The sequence below is a fragment of the Moschus berezovskii genome, chromosome 14 (genome assembly GCF_049115385.1).
Source record: "Moschus berezovskii isolate FMDL1 chromosome 14, NW_MosBer_1.0, whole genome shotgun sequence".
NCBI lineage: Eukaryota > Metazoa > Chordata > Mammalia > Artiodactyla > Moschidae > Moschus > Moschus berezovskii.
In genome coordinates, this window is record NC_142473.1 from 13,244,659 (window position 1) to 13,257,073 (window position 12,415).

The 12,415-nt window shown below is 34.7% G+C and overlaps 1 long non-coding RNA gene across 1 annotated transcript in view; it reads right to left on the bottom strand.

Annotated features, from left to right (window-relative positions):
* Positions 1 to 915: 915 nt before the first annotated feature.
* Positions 916 to 12,415, bottom strand: part of LOC148775540 (uncharacterized) — a 728,183-nt gene continuing 716,683 nt past the window's right edge. Inside the window, exon 3 of the long non-coding RNA XR_016039033.1 lies at positions 916 to 1,029. This is a non-coding gene — a long non-coding RNA (uncharacterized LOC148775540). The remainder of the gene's footprint in view (positions 1,030 to 12,415) is intronic.

The following is a 12,415-nucleotide window of genomic DNA, read 5'->3' on the forward strand; positions in this document are numbered from 1 at the left end:
AATAGCAACTTACCTCCAAGCTCAGCTCATTTCACTGGAAAGAACAGCACCTAGATTCCTTATGAGCTGCAAATCTAGACATCAGGCCATCAGGGACACCACCTCAGGCTGACACATTTTGTCTTTCCATGACGAAGATAAAATACCTCCTTTGAAGTGACAGTTTATTGTGGGGGGATAAGTTGTGTCATTGCATGAAAATAAAACTTTGGAGTTATGTTACAATCTATCACTCTTCCTCCATCTGACATCATCATTTTATTATTTATTAATAAAAACATTGGATACCAGTTAAAATTACAATTTTGATAAAATAGCATATTGCATTTAGAACTAAAGTAATTATCTGCTGTTTATTTGAAATTCAATCTTTAGCTGGGTATGTTTTATTTCATCTTGTAAATCCACCCCCATTCCTCTCAGTTACTTTATCAGTTCAAGAGGAGAATGGTATTGACAAGAGGAAAGGGAGACCAGATCATCAGAAAAGATGATAATACTGCACAGAAAGAACCTGATAGGATATAGTATTTAAAGATTTCATATCTTTGGTAAGTAACTATAATCATGATGGACCAGGGTGTTCATTTAAACTTTGAATGTCTGAAACCATTCTCTTATTTCTCATGTTTTCACATTTGTCTCTACCCATATTTTATAATGATGGTTTAGATTGTAAATTAAAGTCAATAAGATGGGATGGATACTCATTTTACTAAGATTTATATGACATTTTTCTAAGTACCTTATTATATGTGCAGTGCTAACAGAAGTTTAAGGGTTGCTTTATCTTCTTTTGTTGTAAAGGGTGAATCATGACATGAGTTTAAATGAACACCCGAGGCTGTATTTAATGAAGACCTTTATATTTTTATTTGATACATAAAGCAGGCTTATTTTTTACCTGAAAGACACCCAGTGACTGACAGAAACAGAATAAGTTTCCAAGAGGAAGCCATCCTTGGTGACTAGGATTGCCTGTGTCCCAGTGTATTCAGCGTCTCTGATGTTTCTTCATTAAAAAATGCCCTGTTGAGATAGATAATACTTTTCAAAAATTGAGAAAAGAAAATACATGAACAAAAAGACAAACAAACAGAAACCAAGAAACTCATAATAAAGTGACAAATAACTTTCAATGCCAAGGTCAGGTTAATATATTGACAATAATAATAAAATTTCCATTAAAATGAATGCACAACACAAAAACTTTGGAAAAGTGATAAACCTTCCCTATCACATTTATTTATATTGAATACTCCCTCACAGGTAATAAAAACATCAGGTTCTAATGGTGATGATTTTTTCTCACAGGGAATGTATGCTGCTGCTGCTGCTAAGTCGCTTCAGTTGTGTCCGACTCTGTGCGACCCCATAGACGGCAGTCGACCTGGCTCAGCCGTCCCTGGGGTTCTCCAGGCAAGAACACTGGAGTGGGCTGCCATTTCCTTCTCCAATGTGTGAAAGTGAGAAGTGAAAGTGAAGTCGCTCAGTCGTGTCAGACTAGTAGTGACCCCATGGACTGCAGCCCACCAGGCTCCTCTGTCCATGCGATTTTCTAGGCAAGAGTACTGGAGTGGCTTGCCATTGCCTTCTCTGGGGAATGTATAATAGTTATATTTATCATGTGAGACAAATTGCTGGAGTAGAAAGATAGGGTAGAAGAACCAGTTACATTAATATATACTCCTCTACTCTAGAACAATAACTAATGATCAGTTAAGCAAGTGATTTTACATATTGTGTCTGTAGCTCATCTAAACTTCCACAGGGAATTTTTTTCATTTAATTATTAATATCAACTGCCTTTGTTTATAACTCCTGTGATTATCTGTACTGTACTATAGTTCCCTCTTTTTGTGAGTTATTTTCTCAGCATCCTTTGCTAGCCAGAACCTAAGGGAAATAAGGATTTTCATGAATATTTAACCCTTTCTGTCTAATTCCATTTTTTATAACAATAGTATAGCACATTAATATCCCTTGATTCCTTAGTCTGTCCTGAAACACACAATAAACATGAAAATACAATATTCCAGCATAGAACTTAATACTCAAAATCTTGAAAATGTGCACTAGAAACTCATAATAGACAAGCAATATCTGAGTTTTAAGGTGTCAGTTATCAGTATCCTTGGCCAAAAGCAACTAAATTGAGAAATAATTGTACAGTTTGTTGATTTTAAATAACAACTGCTTCTTTGCAACTGGTTCTTCCCAATAGACTTAGAATTTCAGGTCAACTCTTTCATTCAGGAAACATCTTAAAAATATAGAAAAGCATTTTTCCCCTAGTTAGGTCAATTCAATATAGACAGACCCAAAGAGGGAAATCTCATTAGTGAGTCTTCTACTCAAATGTTAGTTTCATTTCATTTATATTATAAAATCTAAGCCTTCAAAATCTACTTTAATCACAAGGTGAGGGATCACTAATGGAGAAAAAAGTTAATGAGTTATAACACTTGCTTCATAGACACCCTCTTTAAAAAGATACTTTTCATCATTGTTTTTTCCAAGTAAATATCAGAAATAAATACAGTTTGAAGCACAAAATGACCTTATCACTAATTTTTACAGTTTAAAATATTTTCATTATTTATACACTGCTTTTTACCAGAAAGGAAAGAAGAAAGTCAGCACTTCACACATAATAGAGACTTAAAGTTGTTGGAATAACAATTATGATTTATGAAAACTGCATATTTAAATTAGTGATTTGTCATCAATCCATGACAAAATAGGTCTTTATCAAATTGTGTGAGTTCAGAGATATTAATACAGTTTTGCTTATTTTGATGAGCTGAGTCCACATCTTGAAAACTGGTACTTTCCTTCTCTATTTACAATGCCTTCTGGTGTCCTAGGGTTTCCCTTGTGACTCAGCTGGTAAAGTATCTGCCTGCAATGCAGAAGACCTGGTTTGATCTCTGGGTTGGGAAGATCCTCTGGAGAAGGAAAAGGCTCCTGTATTCTGGCCTGGAGAATTCCATGGACCGTATAGTCCACGGGGTCACAAAGAGTCAGACACAACTGAGCGACTTTCACTATGATGTCTTGTTCCTCATCAAAATGGAAATATTTTCAGAGCATTTATATGCTGTACACTGCAAATGTCAAAGAGAAAACACACATACATGCATACAAGGTCACACACCACTCCCACACATACACTGAAGTTAACCATGGGCTATGAGGCAAATAAGGGCTTCCCCAGTGTCTTAGTGGTAAAGAATCTACCGGCTAATGCAGGAGATGTAGGTTTGATCCCTGGGTCAGGAAGATTTCTTGGAGAAGGAAATCACAACCCACTCCAGTATTCTTGCCTGGAGAATCCCATGGACAGACAAGCCTGGTAGGCTACAGTCACTGGAGTTGCAAAGAATTGAACATGACTTAGCAACTGAACAACAACATGAGGCAAATAAGCAGGGCAATGCAAGTGTAGCATAGATGCAGAGCCATCAAAAGAGAAATACATTGGTAAGGATGGCAGGAGCTGGGAATAGTGCAGAAGTAAACAAGAAAAATTCAAGAAGATATTGAGCCGAGACAAATGTCTTACTTTTGCACGGCACAAAAATGAGCACAAAGATGAATAAATCAGTATCAGACAGTGATTCACACTGTGAGAAAGTCAACAGAGTGAAGGGACAGTAAGAGAGCAGAGGATAGAGGTTATTGCTGTAAGGGTTCATGGAAGGCATTTCTGATAGGTGACATTTAAGTTCAGTTTTCATTTTCAACATGGCATTATAGAAAAATCCTTATAGTCCAGGCACATTTTTAAGTTCTTAAATAAGAATAGTGAATTTTATAACTAAAATAATACATTTTATGTTAAAATTTCTTCAAAGAGAAAAATATTCTGTGTTTGTGTGGGTGGTTGTGTGTGTGTATTCATTTTAAACATCAATGCTTGGTCTTTGGGGCTTAAACGCAAAAAATAATAGTCCTTCAAAAGCTGTTCTTTTTTAAGATGCCTCACTGACAGTTTCTTTTTGCTTGCTTGCTTTCTTCTCACTCTGTCTTTCAAGTAAAATAAAAAGTAAATAAAATAATCTGAAATAAGTTTGTATATGCTTCTCTAGAAAACACATTTATTCCATGTCTTTAATAAAATACTTGTATCAAGGTAATAAAATACTGTAAATAATCAGACATACATTAAGGTCCTACTACATGACAAGTTAAATTATAATCAGTTAATAAATATTACTAAAGCATATTCAGTTCAGTTGCTCACATATTAGGATACATATTTTAGAAATACCTTAATGGAAACTGACAGTTGTACATTAAATTGTTATTTATTGAGATTGAGAAGTCATAAATAATGTTACATATGATTATTTGGATATTTTCTTTTAAACAAACTTTTTAAATAGATTATTTCAATGTTTATTATACATGCCTATTTTCACTTGTGATATTCAAATAAAATGTATGAAGTGACTTGTTCCTTTGCATTTTTTCCTAGTTTAATGCAAATATTTGCAGGTGAAGTAAAAGTAAGTAGATCATTGTATTAGTATTAAGTCATAAATTATAAATAATACATGCATTGTGCAGTTGAATGCAAAGGCAAGTATTTAAAAACATCACACTTTAATTGGAGTCTGAAATAGGATTGCTAAACATATGTTATATAAAAATAAATCAAGTGACAGTATGCTGCCACGTGAATACAAGCTAGCTTTTCTTCTTACAGACACATATAGGAAATTGCCTAGTTAGTGGCCTGTGTACGTGAGTGTGCATAAAGAGAGGAAGATATTGAGAGAGAGATTTCTATCAATGTCTACCGATCTCTCTCTCCTTTACAGCAAAGGTTTCCTTCAGTTTGACCTCTGACTGGTTATTCACACAGCAGTCAGAATTATATTTTCAAACATAAATCAAGCTACATAATTTCCCTGTTTCAGTGGTTTATTCTTAAAATCCAAATTCCTCTTATAGCATTCAAGGTCAAATCCAATTTGGCCCCTGCCTAACTTTCTGATTTCACCTTTCGGCATCCTAGACTCCTACCAGGCTGTTTCTTGCTGCTCCTCATTTATGCCTTGGCCCCATAGTTTCCTTTGCCTGGACCCTACACCATCAGTTCTTTCCAGACTGTAGAGCTTTAAGTCAGTGAAGACTCTGGTTCTTTGGTCTTTCTTGATCCCCTTAAAATAGCCACCCCTTGCTTCCTGTCAGCCCTGTCACTGGCTTTCTTTACATTGCCCCTACTTTATTTTTCTTCTTACCAATCATTAGTGCTTAAAGTTATTATATTTATTTACTTTTTAATTATCTTTTTCTCCTACTGGACTGTGGTATCAGCGAAAGAAAGATTTTTTTTTTTTTCTCATTCATCTTTGTAAACCCAGTCTAGAAGAGAATCTGGTTGGTTTTAGGAGATACTCAGTTACTGTTTTGAATAACAATTATTGAATAAACTGGAACCTCTACTGAGTAAATAATTTGGCACAAGCTTATATGAGTAGAAAAATTATTATCCCCTAAATTTCCATAATAATGACAACAGCTACCATGTATGAAATCCCATGTATGAGACGTTGTATCTTGGACTTTACTTACACAACCTCTATTAATTAACTTGACATTACTTATTGATCAAGATAACTTGCCCAAGATCATACAAGTAGTAAAAGTCAGAACTGAGGTTGACTTTCAAGCTACATCATCTTTTACAGCATTCCCCAGATATTTCTACAAAAGTCTAAAGAAACCCTCTTATCTGACACAATTGGGCTGGTATTAAGTTAGTAAAAATATCATTTAAAATCTTACACACACACATTAAATGTTGTCATGTAACTAATACTATTTAGTCCTATATCCTTTGGCCTATCTTATTATATAGGAATGAGATCTTTTTCTGTTTTTCAATATTCTGGTGAAAAAAATTATTTATTTTATCTGAACATAAGTCCTTTTCAATAGAAGTCTTCTCTGCAATGCATCATATATAATTTTTAAATTTGTTTAGATTGGTATAGGATATGTGAAGTTGTCTAATGACAGCATCCTTGAGGTTTCATTTTATACAGTTATCTCACACACACCTATTTTATAGTATGTCCTAGGTCACTCATTTTATTGTTTGTCCAAGACTATTAGCTTTTGTTTTGTTTTGTGTTTTATCCTTTTCTTTTTTTTAATGCTCTCACTTTTGGTACACTCATATGTCATTGATTTCATAATGTTTCTTTGAATTATCTGATTAGATCAACATCTATAACCTCTACAAACAGATAACACAAAACGAACTTTTGTAAGTATACAACTTACATAGTGGCAGTGAGTAAACTAGAGGTGTTTTTACTTAACCATCAGCTTCTAAATAGCTACAAATTATTTTCATTTAAAGGGACAATAAAGGTTTTTAGTTACTCAGCAAGTTAGAAAAATAGAAATTGAGTAAAGTTCTGTTCCAATTAGCATTTGTCAGGCTGGGTGTAAATTTTAGTGAAAAGAGTAAGATTATCAACTATCTATTTTTTCTGTGTAACTTATTCTACACCTCAACAATGATTCTTGCTAAGGTTGAAACTAGTGGCACTTTTGCTGGAAGATAACCTTTAACAGTAGAGTAAGGCCAGGGAATCATAGAAAAGAATCATGAAAAAAAAAAAAAACTTATGGGAAGTTGTATTCTAGATGTCCTTGAATTTTTCTAGCCCAAGGCACCTGCACGAAACAATAGAAAATAAAATGCAGTGAAAACCTAGCAAGAAAAAATAAAAAGAATGTTTGTTGGTCTTGTTATGTTTGCTATCATGTATCTCTTGAGGACCAAGCAGCAAAGTCAGGAGATGGATACACAGAATTCTCACTTCAAAAATAATCAGAGTGAATTATGACATTGTGAATCGAAAGAATTGTAAATTAAATTTTGTATCCTGGACAAAGTGGTATGGGTTGCAGATGTAAGACTGAGCTCATAGTGTTTACATATATTGGTGGTATTATATTTTAATGGTTTTCTGTAGTATGTAGCTAATCACAATTCTGGTCTATTTTTCTCATCTAAGAATTTCTTTTGATCCCAACAGATTCTAGAGATCTGTTGATCTGCCTGTGGAAAATTGTACAGCAAAGTTTTAAGAAGGGTCAGCACTAGTCTTCTGAAACTTCAAGCCAACTTTTAATTTTATTTTTATTTAAAACACAAGGGTAGAGAAAGATATGACGCAACAGTAATTAATACTACATAGTATACTTACTGGAGACAAAGACCAGAAAAAAATAAATGACAATCACACTAGGAATTTGGTGTCAGAAATATTTTGTAATTCCTGTTGCCTGGTGATTGGTATAAGGAAAGGATGGAGGTGGAATTGTGGCTGAGTCTGACACCAGCTTCCATGAAAATTCTGACAAGACTTAAGCTGGGATCAAAACAGAAGATTTCCCTTCAGTAATTTTGGAAGTAGTGAGGTGTTAGTTGCTCAGTCGTGTCCGACTCTGCAACCCATGGACTGCAACCAGCCAGGCTTCTCTGTCCATGGAGTTCTCCAGGCAACAATACTGGAGTGGGGAGCCTTTCCCTTCTCCAGGGGATCTTCCCAACCCAGGGATCGAACCCATATCTCCCACTTTGCAGGCAAATTCTTTACCATCTGAGCCATAACTTTTAAAAAATAATATTGAATAGATTATAAAATATTTTAAGTGCTTCAATGAACTAGTTTAAAAGGAATAACTTACTAAAGATAAAAACTAACTAAAAATAGCAAGTTGAAAAATGAAGCTAACTTTCACTGTGAGACTATTCATCATATTTCACTGAACATTAGGTTGATGTTCACAACTTCTCTGGGATTCTCTGGGAGAATGGGACCAAACTCAAAACCTAGGGCCACATAAGATGGGTATTCAAATAGGAAACTCCTTGTATCTAGGATTTTGTCCATGGAATTCTCTAGGCAAAGAGTATTGGAGTGCGTAATCATTCTCTTCTCCAGGGGATCTTCCCAACCCAGCGATCAAACCCAGGTCTTTTGCATTGCAGACAGATTCTTTACTATCTGAGCCACCAGGGAAGCCCTCAAGATTATAGTGAAGGTGAATGAGAAGTATCTCTCCAGAGGGATACTCTATCTAGAGAATAACAAAGGAAAAATATTCAGTCTTAAACCATGAGACTGAATGGAAAGGAAAAAAAAAATTCTTGGTGAAAAATTAATAATCAATATTCACAACATATATAGGCAAACAAATCACAATAAATGAGAATCAAATGAAGCAATAAAGGTCAGAATCTGACCTGTAAAGAAATGACATTTGACTTTTCTGACACAAATCATCAATTAAATGTATTTGATCTATTTTTAAATATAAAGGCATTGGCATTATGAAAAAAAAGAAATAGAGATGAAGAAATTATTTAGAATGTAGCCAGGAAAGGCAAATCAATGGAAAATAAGATAAGAAGGTAAAGAGAAAGAAGCATATTGTATGAATATTTTATATACCCAAATAAATTTCCAGAAAGAGAAAAATAATATGATGAAGCAATATGGGAAGAAACAGATACTTGCTAAAAATTTACAGAACTGAAGAAATTTATCAATTTTAAAATGTATAAGAGTAGGGGAAAAAAGCAAGAAGAATTGAGACCTAGACAAATCATAGTGAAAATGCTGAACACTCAACACAAAAAAAGAGCCAGAGATTAAAAGAAGCCTTCATAATAAAAGTAGTAAAATCAGACTCACAGTTGAATCAACGACAGTAGCAATGGAATCCAAAAAACAATAGAATAACGTGTCAGTTAGAAGGCGCTGTCAATCTGAATGGCTTCTTTGGAAAAATGTATATTTGGGTCATCTACCCATTTTTTAAAAATTGAGTTGTTTTGCTTGTTTGTTTTTATAATATTGAGCTGAATGAGTCAGTTACATATTTTGGATGGTGGTACTTAAGTTGCTCAGTCATGTCTGACTCTTTTGTGACCCCAAGACCTGTAAACATTATCAGGCTGCTCTGATCGTAAGATTTCCCAGGCACCAATACTGGAGTGGGTTGTCATTTCCTTCTCCAGGGGATCTTCCCAGACCAGGTGTGGAACCTGTGTCTCCTGCACTGCAGGCAGATTCTTTACTGCTGAGCGACCAGGGAAGACCCATACATTTTGGATATTAACACTTTTATAGATATGCTGTTTGCAAATATCTTATCCCTTTCAGTAGGCAATTTTTTCATTTTGTTGAGTTTCCTTCACTGTGCAAAAGCTTTATAGTTAGATTCAGTCCCATTTGTTTATTTTTCCATTGTTGTCCTTGCTTTAGGAGATAGACCAAAAACTATTGCTGAAATCAATGTCAAAGATCATATTGCTTATGTTTTCTTCTAGGAGTTTTATGATGTCAGGTTTTACATTTAAGTCTTTAATCCATTTTGAGTTAGACATTTTTCCAAAGAAGATATACAGGTGACCAACAGGTATATGAAAATACATCCAACATTTCTAATCAACAGGAAAATTTAAATCAAAACCACAATGATATATTACTTCACATCTGTCAGAGAGGCTATTATTAAAAAGATGACAGATAGCAAGAAATGATAACGAAAAAAAGGAAATGTTTGTTCCCTGTTGGTGGGATTGCAAGTTGATATAATCACTGTGGAAAATATTATGGCAATTTCTCAAAAACTTAAACACAGAACTACTATAATATCCAGAAATTCCACTTCTGGATATTTATCTGAAGAAAACAAAAACACTAATTTGAAGAGACATATGCGTCCCCTATGATTATTGAAGCATTGTTAACAACAGTAAATATATGAAAACAATCTAAGTGCCTATAAATAGATGAATAAATAAACGATGTGATATATATGTATTTGTATGTGTGTGTGTGTGTGTGTGTGTGTGTGTGTGTGCAGGGCTTCCCAGGTGGCGCTTGTGGTAAAGAACCTGCCTGCCAATGCAGGAACATAAGAGACATGAGTTGATCTCTGGGTCGGGAAGATACCCTGGAGGAGGAGATGGCAACCCACTCCAGTATTCTTACCTGGAGAATCTCGTGAACAGAGGAGCCTGGTGGGCTATGGTTCATAGGGTTTGCAAAGAATTGGATGTGACTGAAGCAACTCGGCATCATATATACGTGTACATATGTTTATACACATTTGTGTGTATATATGTATATGTATGTGTACATATACAAATATATACACGGTTTCCCAGGTGGCACTAGTGGTAAAATCCTGCCTGCCAATGCAGGAGATGTAAGAGACACAGGTTCAATCCCTGGGTTGGGAAGATACCCTGGAGGAAGGCATGACAATACACTCTAGTATTTTTGCCTGGAGAATCCCATGGAGAGAGGAGTCTGGCAGGCTACAGTCTACAGAGTCGCAAAGAGTTAGACATGACTGAAGCAGCTTAACACACACAGACACACACACATCAGTTCAGTTCAGTTGCTCAGTCATGTCCGACTCTCCGCGACCCCATGAATCACAGCATGCCAGGCCTCCCTGTCCATCACCAACTCCTGGAGTTCACTCAAACTCATGTCCACAGAGTCGGTGATGCCATCCAGCCATCTCATTCTCAGTCGTCCCCTTCTCCTCCCGCCCCCAACATTTCCCAGCATCAGAGTTTTCCAGTGAGTCAACTTGTCACATGAGGTGGCCAAAGTATTGCAGTTTCAGCTTTAGCATCAGTCCTTCCAATGATACATATTGGTAAATCTAGACAGTTTGACTGAGAAGCTATGTGTGGTCCGAGAAGGTCTTTCTGAGGAGGTGACACCCAGGATTTGAATTGAATGGCATACAATTTGGTCAAGAATGTTCTCAAAAAAAAAAAAAAAATCCAAAAATAGTTTTATGTATAACTCTGATATATATATATATGTAAATATATATATATATGTACAACTCTGGTTAAAAATGAAATCTTGTAATTTGCAGCAACACAGATGGATTTAGAGGGTATCATGCTAAGTGAAAAAAGTCAAAGAAAAAAATGTCATATAACCCCACTTAAATATGGAATCTAAACAAGCAAAACAAGAAAAATGATACCGACTCATAGATACAGAAAACAGTTACCAGGGGTGGGGTAGGTGAGTGGGATAGGTAAAGGGGATTGAGAGGTACAAACTTCCAGCTGTACAATAAATAAACAACTGAGACATAGCACAAGCAATACTGTTGATAATACTACTACCTTTGTATGGGGACAGATTGTTGAAAGACACTGAAGTATTCATTTTATAGTGCATGTAAATGTTAAATCACTATGTAGTTCACCTGAAACTAACATAAAATTGTATGTTGATTATATTTCAATAAAAAAGAAATAATGGTCAATTTGTAATTCTAAACAGTGAGACTGTCTTGAAGGACATGAATTAACTAAAGTTCTTTCTACTCAACCAAAATTGAAGAGGTCAATTATATCTTAATAAAGCTGAGAGAGAAACTGAATTTTTCAAAATAAATCTTTACTGAGAAAAATAAAAAATGATATTCATCAGATAGAGGGAAAAATAATTGCAGAGGTAAGCTCTAAAATATATAAATGGAACATAACAGAAGCTAACTCATATAATATTTACTATATGCCAGGAACTATTCTAAGTGCTTTATTTTGGAAATTGATTCAATACATAGAGCTCCAAGAGATAAATCTAATATTCTCATTTTAAGGGCAATATATGTGAGGTACAAAAAGGTTAAGTAAAATTTCTAATATTACACAGCTATAGCGTAAACTTGAGATTTATATCTAGATAGTCTGTGTATAGCGTCCATGATTTTAAATAACACGTTAGTATAGTGCGCCTGAAAAAATATTGAGCATAAAAATACGATATGAGAGAAAATTTAAGAAAAGATTGGCTTACATGTGTCTTGGAAATGATTTTTTGGATATGACACCTAAAATACAAGCAACAAAATGAAAAATAGACAAGTGGGACTACTTCAAACTAAAAAGCTCTGTACAGCAAAAGAAGCCTTCAACAAAGTGAAAATATTTTCCCATTTTTCGTTACAGAAGGGGAAAATTATAAATATGTATTTGATGAGACGTTATATTAACCTCTCATATATATTTTGGATATTCCAAAATATATTCAAAAACTCATGTATTCATAAATCAATTACAAAAATTGCAATTAAAAAAGGAAATGAGGAAACATTTTTCCAGAGAAGATGTATGAAAGGCTAACATCTACTCCTTATTGCCAAATTCCCACTTAAATTGAAGAAAATGGGGAAAACGACTAGACTATCCAGGTATGACCTAAATCAAATCCCTTGTGATTATACAGTGGAAATGAGAAATAGATTCAGGGACTAGATCTGATAGACAGAGTGCCTGATGAACTATGGACAGAGGTTCTTGACATTGTACAGGAGACAGGGATCAAGACCATCCCCA